Source organism: Arachis hypogaea, chromosome 19 (assembly GCF_003086295.3).
Source record: "Arachis hypogaea cultivar Tifrunner chromosome 19, arahy.Tifrunner.gnm2.J5K5, whole genome shotgun sequence".
NCBI lineage: Eukaryota > Viridiplantae > Streptophyta > Magnoliopsida > Fabales > Fabaceae > Arachis > Arachis hypogaea.
This window is the reverse complement of record NC_092054.1, coordinates 110,769,905-110,781,756: the sequence shown is the minus strand read 5'-3', so window position 1 is coordinate 110,781,756 and position 11,852 is coordinate 110,769,905. Positions and strand designations below refer to the sequence as shown.

Sequence of the window (11,852 nt, the reverse complement as noted above, 5' to 3'; positions counted from 1 at the left end):
TAATATGTACAACACTCAGCTTGAATGTTTGGCTACATATTCCAAGGAACATATATTTTGGTGTGCCTATGGGCACACCAAACATAGAATTGGATCATATGTTCTCCATTGTCATGAATAGTTGTCAATTTTGTCTAAAAAAATTGAATTCATGTTAGTGCAACAATTATTATTCATATTGAAATATTAGAGACAAGAAAACTAAATCATGGGTTGCCTCCCATGAAGCGCTCGTTTATTATCACTAGCTTGACATTGGCCCCCCCTTTATGGTGGTTGACGACTGTAGTGTCTTAGCTTGTCCCCCCTCACTGTGAGCTTCCTTTTTGTTCCTTGATGCTCAATTTTAGCATGCTCAAGTGAGAGTATTTTGCAAACTGTGTATCAGTCATTGGCTTGTTGGCTTGTTCCTAACTGTTGATAAATCAACTGTACTTCATCACCCTTGGAGAACCCCTCAGTTGGGATCTTCTTGTTCCTCCACCCCTTATGAGTCTTTTTCTTGCTTTTCTTTCTTCTTTTTGTTGATCTTTCTTTTTTTCAGAGGACCTTATTTTGGGATTTTCCTTCTTAGTGGTCAACACTTCAATTTCTTCTTGAGTTCCTTCATCACTCTGCATTGTCTCATTCTCTTTTCTTCTTGCTGTGTTGTCTGTTTCTTACTTTGGATGGTGATTACCGGTTGTCTTTTTGATTCCTTCCTTCCACTGCAAGTCTTCCTTGTTAGTTTCCATGCAATTCTTCTTTTCATCAATGAGTTGTGTCTCTGGAAATACATTCAGAGTGATGCTTTCATCATGCATTCGGAGGGTTAATTCTCCTTGCTCCACATCTATAATGGCCCTAGCTATGGCCAAGAATGGTCTTCCAAGTATGATGGAATCACCTTCATCCTCATCTAAGTCTAAGACCACAAAGTCTGCAGGGAATATAAATTTGTCCACCTTAACTAGAAGGTTTTCAATCACACCCCTGGGACATATTACTGACTTATCCACCAGTTCCAGAGACATTTGTATTGGCTTCACTTTCTCTATACAAAGCTTTTTCACCAGAGAAGAGGGCATCAGATTGATACTAGCCCCTAAGTCACACATTGCCTTGTTGATGCTCAATCTTCCAATGGTGCAAGGCAAAAAGAAACTTCCAGGGTCTTCAAGTTTGAGTGGAAGCCCCTTTTGAATTAATGCCCTGCATTCTTCAGTGAGCAATATAGTTTCTTTCTCGTGCCAACTTCTCTTCTTATTGATGAGATCTTTTAGGAATTTCGCATATAGAGGCATATGCTCTAATGCCTCAGCCAAGGGAATGTTTATCTCCAACTTCTTGAAAGTCTCAAGGAACTTATGAAAGTGTTGATCATTTGCTTCTTTGTTGAACCTCTGGGGATATGGCAGTGGAGGTGTAAAGCTCTTCTCTACTTGCTGTTGTCCTTGGGTTTGTTCCTCTTTTTCTCCCCTTGAATTGTGTGGCTGGCTGTCCTTCTCTTTGAGCTTCTCTGGGATATTTTTGCTTGTTGTTATGTCCTTGTTGCTAGCTTCCTCTATCTCTGTTGGCTCTTTGTTGCTGTCCATAGCTTTCTTGATTGCTTCTTTATTGTCCACCAATATCTTCCCACTCCTCAGCTGTATAGCTTAGCACTCCTATTTTGGATTAGGAATGGTGTCACTTGGTAATGAGCTTGATGGTCTTTAAATAGCAATTTGCTTGGAAAGCTGTCCAATCTGCCTCTCCATATTCTTCATAGAAGCTTCCTGGTTCTTTGTTGTCATCTCTTGGTGCTTCATCATTTTCACCATTAAAAGCTCCAAGTTGGTGATTCTCTGAGAGTCTTGTGAGATTGGTTGGTTGTGGGGTGTTGAGGGTTGATGGTAAGTATTTTGGTTGGTGGTTTGGTTATTGGATGGATGATGGTTAGAGTTGGGGTAAGTGTTTTGTGGTTTTCTGTATGTATTTTGGTTGTTATTCTGCTGGTTGTTGTGGTTTGTGTTTTTCCAACTGTTTTGGGTTGAATTCCTTTGCCAGGGTTGTTGAGTCTGACTGTGATTGTCTCCCCATTTGAGGTTGGGGTGGTTCTTCCAGGATGGGTTATAAGTGTCACCATAAACCTCATTATGTCCAGAGCCTTGATTGTGCATGTAGTTCACCTGTTCTTGCTGTTGATCTTCACAAGTTTCTTCTCCTTGCCCCCATGTGGTTGATGGCTGACTGGTATTTACTACTGCAACTTGGAGGCTATCAATCCTCTTGGCCATTTGCTCAAATTGTTGTTGAATCTGCTGCTGCATCATTTTATTTTGAGCTAGGATTGAGTCCACTCCTTCCAACTCCATCACTCCTTTCCTTTGTGATGGTTAGCGTTGCCTTTGGTGAGCAAAGAAATATTGGTTGTTAGCCACCATATCAATGAGATTTTGGGCCTCCTCTGCAATTTTCATGAGTTGCAAAGAACCTCCAGCTGAATGATCCAGGGCCTTCTGAGACTTCAATGTCAAGCCTTCATAAAAATTTTGCAATATGTCCCATTCATTGAACATTTCAGGAGGGCATTTCCTGATTAGAGCCTTGTATCTCTCCCATGCCTCATAGATGGGTTCAGTATCCATCTGTGTGAATGTTTGTACTTCAGTCTTCAATCTAATAATTCTCTGAGACGGGTAAAATTTGGCAAGGAACTTGCTCACTAGATCTTTCCAATTGTTGATGCTATCTCTCGGGAATGACTCCAACCATTGAGTAGCTTTGTCTCTAAGGAAAAATGGAAATAACAACAGCTTGTAAATGTCAGGATGTACACCATTGGTTTTGACGGTATCACAAATCCTCAGAAAGGTGGATAAGTGTTGGTTTGGGTCTTCAAGTGGTCCTCCTCTATAGGAGCAGTTGTTTTGAACCAAGGAGATAAGCTGTGGCTTTAGTTCAAAGTTGTTTGCATTAATATTTGGGGTAAGAATGCTACTCCCATAATCTCTAGGATTTGCAAATGTGTAGGAAGCCAAAACTCTTCTCTGTGGTGGATTGTTGTTGTTATTGGCTGCTCCTCCTGGTGGATTTGTTGGGTTTGTTGAGTGTTCCTCCATGTCCTGAAATTCTTCTTCTGAATCCTCTTCTCCAACAATACCTTTTCCTCTTTTAGCTCTTCTTAACCTCCTGAGGGTTCTTTCGTCTTGTTCACAAAAAGTGGGTATAGCTCCCCTTGTTCCTGACATACAACTAAAACAAAGAAAATCACACAAAACCCAGAAAAATAGTAACACTTCAATCCATTGCTAGAGTGAAGTTTTGGATAGCTTAGGCAAAAATTCAAACAGTTAGTGTGTTAGTCAAAAATTAAAGAAATAGAAAAGAAAAAGTGCTTGATCTAGACCTCCACTTCACTTAATCATTGTCAATCTAATCAATCTCCGGCAACGGCGCCAAAAAATTGATGTGTGGAAAACAATCTAACACAAAACTCACTGGCAAGTGTACCGGGTCGCATCAAGTAATAATAACTCACGTGAGTGAGGTCGATCCCACAGGGATTGAAGGATTGAGCAATTTTAGTTTAGTGGTTGATTTAGTCAAGCGAACAAGAGTTGATTTGAGTGATTTTGTATTTGACAGAAGCTAAATTACATGAATTGTAAAGGGAGAGGGGTAATTGACAAGAATTTAAAGTGCAGAAGAATTAAAAGAGCTGAATCTTAAAGTGCAAGTAATGTAAATTGCAGAAACTTAGATTGCAAGAAATGTAAATGACTGAAGCTTAAAGTGCAAGAAATGTAAATTGCTTGAATTGTAAAAGGAATTGAGAATTGGGATTACAGAAATTAAACAAGAGAAAAGTAAATTGCAACAATCAGGAAAGTAAAAGATGAATTGAATTGAAGTAGATTTCAAACAGAAAATGTAAATTGGCTTGAAGAAGCCTTAGCAGAAGAACAGAAAGTGAATTCCAAATCTCAGGGGTCAAGAGACTAGAAAACTAAATCTAGATCTCACTACCTTCCCTGATCCAATTCAGAAATCAATTGCAAGTGAATTTAAAATTAAACAGTAGAAGAAATAAATTCAAATCTCAATTTCTCCAATGATGTAGTAGAAGAAACAAAGAGAGATCTCAAGGTGAGATTGAGACAAAATTTCCTCAATTCTTAACACCCAAGACTCAAGCAAGATTTGCAGTAAAGAAAACAAGAAACCTAAAGAGGAAGAGAATTCAATTCTCCTCCCAGATCCAAGATCAAAGTTCTCCAAATTACAAATCAAAATTTTGACAGAGGTAAAAAGTTCAAAAGTAAAAGTTGTCGTGCCTCCTAAATCTAACTAACTTCTATTTATACACTTTCTTCTAATGGTCTTGAAGCCTTGAATTTGGGCCTTAGCCTTGATGGAATTGGATTGAAGATAGCCTCAGTTGGTTGCTCTTGGACTTGAGAAGAAATCCGTTTACAATTTGGACTTTGGACCCTTTAAGTTTGAGGCAAACTTTAACTCAAACGTTGGAGTGTTAAAATTATGCAGAACGGCACTTATCTGTCACTCACGTTTGAGTTCACATTTGAGGTCAAACGTGAACTCAAACGTGCTTCCTCCAAGAACATTTTGACGCCAACGTTTGACCTCAAGTTTGAGGCAAACGTTGGCGTGAACGTTGGCTCCTCCCTGGGTAAAAATTGTGCCAACGTTTGACCTCAAGTTTGAGGTAAACATTGGCGTAAACGTTGGCTCCTCCAGGGTGTGTTTGTGAACCAACGTTTGACCTCAAGTTTGAGGCAAACATTGGCGCAAACTTTGGCATCTCCTGGGTTCTTTCTTAAGCCAACATTTGACCTCAAGTTTGAGACAAACGTTGGCACAAAGTTAAGTTTCTCCCAGGGTGTTTTTGCTGCCTTCTTCCATCCCCTTTCTTCAACCTTCCTCCAAGTCTTTTGGTCACCTGTCATCAATCAACAAATGCATCAAAGCTACGCTAAACTCATGAGACTTATTATCATCCTTGACATATAAGCAATTATAGCACAAAACCTCATGAAAATGCATCAATTTACTCATGGTTGATTGAATCCAAATACACATGAATTTCCACTCAAATAGCTTACTTGCAACTCAAGAAAGTGTATAAAACCTATTAAAAACAAAGAAAAAAAACTAGTAAAACTAGGCTAAGATGCCTTGGCATCAATCGACACATATCCTCCAATTTCCATTCTGTTTTTTTTTTACCAACACCACATTTGCCAGCCACACCGAGTATTTGACTTTCCTGATGAATCAGGCTTCTAACAAGGCTTGTACTTGCTCTTCGACCACTTGAGCTCGTTCTAGTCTGAGCTTTCGTCTTTTTTGTTGGATAGGTTGGGATCCTGGGTAGACGGGTAACTTGTGCGACATAAGCTCGGGATCGATCCCAGGCATGTCAGAGGCTTTCCAGGCAAAGAGATCGAAGTTTTCTTGTAGGAGCTTTACAAGTTTTTGCTTCAGATCTTCTGCTAAATTAGCTCCTATGTTGGTATTTTTTCCGACTTCTTGCCTGATCTGAACTTCTTCTATTTTTTTCCCGGGCTGTGGTCATAGTTCTTCTCTTACTCGAACTCCTCTGAGTTCAATTGTATTGACTTCCTTGCCTTTACCCCTTAGGTTTAGGCTCTCATTATAACACTTCCTCGCCTGCTTCTGGTCTCCCCTGATGGTATCAATCCCTTCTTGTGTTGGGAACTTCATGCAGAGGTGAGGAGTAGAAACAACCGCTCCCGGCCGATTTAATGTCATCCGACCTATCAGAGCATTATAAGTGGAGGCCACATTGACGACAATAAAGTCGATGCTTAGAGTCTTAGACGTCAGCCCCCTTCCAAAAGTTGTGTGTAGGGAGATGAAGTCTAGTAGCGTGATAGGAGCATCTCCCAACCCAAAGAGTGTATCTGTATAGGCTTTCAGCTCCTTCTCGTCTAGTCCCAGCTTATCAAATGCCGGCTTGAAAAATGTGTCGGCTGAGCTCCCTTGATCCACTAGAGTTCTGTGCAGATGAACATTAGCGAGAATCATTGTAATTACCACTGGATCGTCATGCCCGGGTATGATTCCTTGTCCATCTTCTCTGGTGAAGGAGATTGTGGGAAGGTCGGGTACATTATCTCCGCCCTGGTAGACTTCTTTCAACTGCCTCTTCCGAGACAATTTGGTCAGCCCCCCTCCAGCGAATCCTCCTGTATCATATGAATGTGTCGTTCTGGAGTCTGTGGGGGCGGACCTCTCCACTCATGGTCTTCCTCATCTCTCTTCCTTTTCCCCTGATTGTCCGACCTTTTCATGAGATATCTATCCAGCCAACTGATAAACCACTATTTTATGGTTTATTTTGTATTGAATTGAGTGGATTTCATCCATTATTCTCACACTTATTCATATAATTCGCATGTTTTACATTTTCCTTCCTAATTTTGTGCTATGATTGAAAACATGCTTATTTGGCCTTAAATTTGTTAATTTTAATCCTCTCTTATTATCATTCGATGCCGTGATATGTCTGTTAAGTATTTTCAGGGTTTATAGGGTAGGAATGGCTTAGAGGATAGAAAAGAAGCATGCAAAAGTGGAAGGAACCCAAGAAACCAAGTATTTCAGAATCTGGTAGCGACGCGCACGCGTGGCCAGGTGCAAGGTTCAACGACGCGTACGCGTGACTGACGCGTACGCGTGACGAGCATCACGTGCTGCAATCAACAGAAAACACTGGGGGGCAATTTCTGGGCTGCTTTTGACCAAGTTTCAGGCCCGAAAATACAGATTAGAGGCTGTAGAGTAAAGCTAGAAGGGGGAATCATTCACTTTTCATTCATTCACAATTATTAGGTTTTAGAGGTAGTTTTCTAGAGAGAGAGAGGCTCTCTCCTCTCTTTAGGTTTTAGGGTTTTTAGTCTTGTTCCTTCTCAAATTCAGATTTCTACCTTACTTTAATTTGGTTTCTCTTCTACTTTTATTTGTTCTAGTACTTTAGTTTATCTATTTCTCTCGTTGATTTCTTTATGTTGCCAATTTAATTTATGAATTCTTCTTGTTTCCTTTAATCCATAGTAATACAATTTATGTTTCCATGTTTATGATGGCTTTCTTTAATTTGTTGTTATTGTTTCCTCTTGCAATTGTTAGTCTTAGATTTTACTATGTCTTGTTAGTTTTCTATGTTTTTATTTTATGCCTTCCAAGTGTTTGATAAAATGCTTGGTTGGATTTTAAATTAGATTTTTATGTTCTTGACTTGGATTGATTAATTAGAGACTCTTGAGTTATCAAAAGTCTTTTGTTGATTGGTGATTGAAGATTGCCGGTTAGCTTGAACTTCACCAAAGCTAGTCTCTCACTATGAGTTGTCTAGGACTTGTGAACTCAAGTTGATTGTATGCACTTGACCTTCCTCCATTGGTTAGAGGTTAACTAAGTGAAGGCAATTCATATTTACCATCACAATTCACGATGATAATGAGGATAGGACTTCTAATTCTCTTTCCTTGCTTCGCTTTCTTAATTATTAATTTATTTTGTCGGCAATTTACGTTCTTATTTCTTATTACAAAATCCAAAAATATGCTTTTTCATAACTAATAATAAATACACTTCCCTACAATTTCTTGAGAGACGACCCGAGGTTTGAATACTTCGGTTAATTTTATTGGGTTTGTATTTGTGACAAACAATCTAAACGTTGATTGAGGTTTAATTGTCGGTTTAGAACTATACTTGCAACGCAATATTTTTGTGAAAATCTTTACCAACATTTTCCCTCCGTCACCGACCTTCCCTGGCTAGATTTTCTATCACATTTTTTAGGTCGTAGCAATCACTTGTGGAATGCCTGTATAGCTTGTGGTATTCACAATATTCATTACGACTTCTACCATTTTTGTTTTTAATGGGACGCGGAGGAGGAAGCTTCTCAGTGTGACAGATTTTCCTGTAGACATCCACTAAGGAAACTCATAGCGGGGTGTATGTGTGGTATCTTCTGGGCTTCTCGTGTCCGACTTCTTCTTTTCTCTTGGGCTCCCCCTTTCTCCTTCGACTGTTGAGGGTGCCCTGATCGCTAACTCGGCTCTCGTAACCTGGCATTTTCTTCCATATTGATGTACTTTTCGGCTCACTTCTATACATCGTTTAAGGAAGTCAGATGTCTCTTTGATATGGACTGTGAGAAGGGTCCTTCTCGGAGACCATTAACAAGTCCCATTATTATCGCCTCAGTAGGCAGGTCTTGGATTTCTAAGCATGCTTTGTTGAATCACAAGGTTCTGAAAACCGGACCGGTCGTCGAACCATTCTAGTCACTGGTTCACTGGTTCATTGGTCCAACCAGTCCAACCGTAATTTAATCGAAAAAACCATTTTATAATAAAATAGTAAATAAATTATAAATAAACACCCAAAAAAATACAAACATGAAAATATTATTCAAACTTTAATGTCTAGCATTTTGCCAAAACTCAGATAAATAAAACTTTTTCACCATATCACCATATTTAAAAATTCATATATCCTACCTTAAGCTAAGACAAATGAATTAGGGGCAATAAAATGAATTAGAGTTCAATTAATCATTGATGAATGACAATAAAATGAAACTAGAGGCATAATATCTAATAGAAAATTGAATGACTTAGAATTAAAACAACACCAATTAAAATTTAAAATAAAGCAACAACACCAGCAGGAACAATTGAAGGTAATAGAGCCACAACACAAACAATTAAAACACAATAACACAATAAAAAATTATGCAGCAGCAACAAAATTTTCCAAAGATTAAGAAGGATTATCAAAATTTCAGACTTTAAGGACAATTTCAGCACACTTTTTTTCAGCACAGCACAGTACAACAGCAGTGAGCAGAGCTAATCATTCAAAGCAAGAACACAGAACAACAGAAAGAACAAAAACAAGACTAAAATGAATAAACTAATCAGTAATCATTCAATCCAAAATAGAGTTAATCATTCCATGATTCAAATTTCAATTAGTACCACTAACAGAATCCCACAAAAAAATTAATGTTCTGACCAGAACTAAGAACAGAGAAGTAATATTCATTAATGTGTCCAAATCCTCATATCAAATCTTCAACCACTAGCAAACCCAGAACACAGAAACCCAATAAACAAAACTTTTTATTCTAAAACTAATAAATCTCCAAAAAAAACCTAGACCGATTTAAATACTCATTATTTTCAACAAAAACTAACGCATATCAACCCTCAAATTCACATGAAGTTCACCATTTTAGAAACAAGATCACATTTTGGTACCTATTGGAAGAGGTGATAGCAAACTAAGTCCAACCAACTTCATCTCCTTCCCACTTTAGAATCTGGCCATCGGCGATGTTGGTATATGGCCCTCCGCCGTGACAATCGAACACAAGACTCTCAGGACCAAGGGCTCCGGTGACGTGGAGGAGGCGCGCGGCGTGGAAGAGTGAGCAGAGAAGGCATTACCTTCGATCCGAGCAGTTTGGGCAGAGTGTGAAGAAGATCTGTTGAGTGCGACGGACATGACGACTGATGATGGCAGAAGCGCGGCTGAGAAAACAAAAACCAGAAGTGAATGTCGATCTCAACGAAGAAGCTGCAATTGGTAAGACTGTGATAATGAACAGGGGTTGGAGACTTGGAGCATGACAGCGCGATGGACAGTGGTAGTGCCTCACTCCCTGTGCCAGTGGTGGAGGTTACATGGCTAGGGTTTGTTTGAGGGCAAAACCAAAAGGATCTGAAGAGAAAACGTGTGAGGAGGGTGTGTTGAACTGTTGGGGGAAGGGGGGTGAGTGAGTGAAGGGGCTGAACGTGAGTTTTTTCTTTTTTTTTAAATAAAAACGGTGCGTTTATTAAGAACCGGACGGTTACCGGTCCGGTCCGACCGACTGGTTCTCGGCCAGTTCAGCGGTTTTCGAACGGTTCATGGATGGGCGGTTATTAGTAGCGGACCGGACCATTTTCATTGCCGGTTCCCGATTCAACTAGCCGGTTCGGTCCAGTTTTTAGAACCATGGTTGAATCTTTCCATGTAGTCTCTCAGGGGTTCTCCGACCTCTTGTTTTACTCTGAGTAGGTTGGGTGCATGCTTGACCTTGTCTTTCTGGATCGAAAATCGAGTAAGGAATTTATGCGAGAGATCGTCAAAACTTGATACCAACCTTGGGGGCAGGCTATCGAACCACTTCATAGCTGCTTTAGTCAATGTTGTCGGAAAGACTTTGCAGCGAGTGGCATCCGAGGTGTCTGCTAAGTACATCCGACTTTTGAAATTTTTGAGGTGGTGCTTTGGGTCGGTTGTCCCATCGTATAGGTTCATGTCAGGGCTTTTGAAGCTTCTGGGAACTCTATCTCTCATGATATCCTCAGTAAATGGATCTTCTCCCCCCAGTGGACTATCTTCCCGAGCAATACGAGAATCCGTATTGCGAAGGTTGGATTCTAGCTTTGAGAGCTTATCCTCTAGCTCTCTTCGTCTTTTGATCTCTCTCTTCAAGCTTCTCTCCGCTTCGCTTTGTCGCTCTAACTCCTATTCCATCTGCTCAAGTCGGTCCTAATGTCTTTGTAGCCAACCCATGAGGTCGGTGCCATGAGGCTGTCTTTCCCCTTCGGGGAGGCGAACTTCAGATGGGATTCTTCTTTGGTTGTCGGAGGGACCCTCCCCATGTGACTCCTCCGTTCTTGGCTGGGGTATTACTAAGGCTTGGTTGTTGTTGACCATGCCTTGATATTCTTGATCTGACTCGGACGCAGTATGTCCGTCTTCACGTTGGTCGTCCGTCATTGAGTGTCGATCTCCAGGTCCCCGACAACGGCGCCAATGTTCCGAGGGTTACCAAAAACTGGGTTGTCTTTGGGCCTGCGAGTAAGGCCCAAATCCTCAATGAAGTAATGTTCCGACTTGTCCCACGCCTAAGTCAGCAAGGGTCTTAGCAGTTTTTGGTGTATTGGAACTTAAATTTACCTGAGTGTACCGATGTATTTATAGGGGACGAACCAATAACTACCGCTGAAGTCGTTCCACTTCTGATGGTGGATAACCGTCCCTTTATCTTAAGGTTGTTGAGATCTCCCTTCTAGAAGTGGGTGAGAGATTCAGAGAGGCAGTTACTCACATAGTTAAGTGTGAGCTGCCTATTTTAATCTGTTCCGACCTCTTCGGAGAGATCGAATTCGTGGATAAAGCCTTCCTTCTGGATTGGGCCTTTTAACCGTATGGGGTCAGGCTTATATTTTAGGTCAGGGTATGAACAGTTTCAAAAAGATAACATTGATAATAAGTTTCGTAAAAAAGTATCCTTTAGTAAAAAAAAAAGCCATTTTTTATAACAATATTTCACACATAATTTTTTGTATTATATTAGTTAATAATATTCTAAATCAGTTCTTAAAGAATTTTTAGTCAAATAATTTAATTTTCAATAAATTTTAATAATCAAATTAGTTTTTAATTTTTTATTTTATTAAACAAATCAATTTTTATGTTAATTTTTACTAAAAATTAGACAAATTATTTCTTAAAAACTTTTAAAATTCTTACATCAGTCCCTCTATATAGATAAATAATATAATGTGAAGACTGATTTGTCTAATGTAATATAATTTTAGACACTAATTTAATAATCAAAATTTATTAAGAATTAAATTATTTGATTAGAAACAATTCTTAAAAGCTAATTTAAAATAATAATATTTTATATTTTTTATAAATATATTAAAAGATTAGTAATATTATTAAAATAAAAATAAAAAATATATTATCTAAATCATATATTAATCAAATTGTTAGCAAAGAACAGATAAATTACTTATTTTAAATTATATATAAAAGTTGAATGTAGTAAA

At 39.1% G+C, this 11,852-nt stretch overlaps 1 non-coding gene across 1 annotated transcript; it reads left to right on the top strand.

Moving 5' to 3' along the window:
* The first annotated feature begins 2,535 nt into the window (after positions 1 to 2,535).
* On the top strand, positions 2,536 to 2,639 carry LOC112781678 (small nucleolar RNA R71). Its single transcript, XR_003192440.1, has one exon. It is a non-coding gene; the product is annotated as a small nucleolar RNA R71 (small nucleolar RNA).
* Positions 2,640 to 11,852: the final 9,213 nt, after the last annotated feature.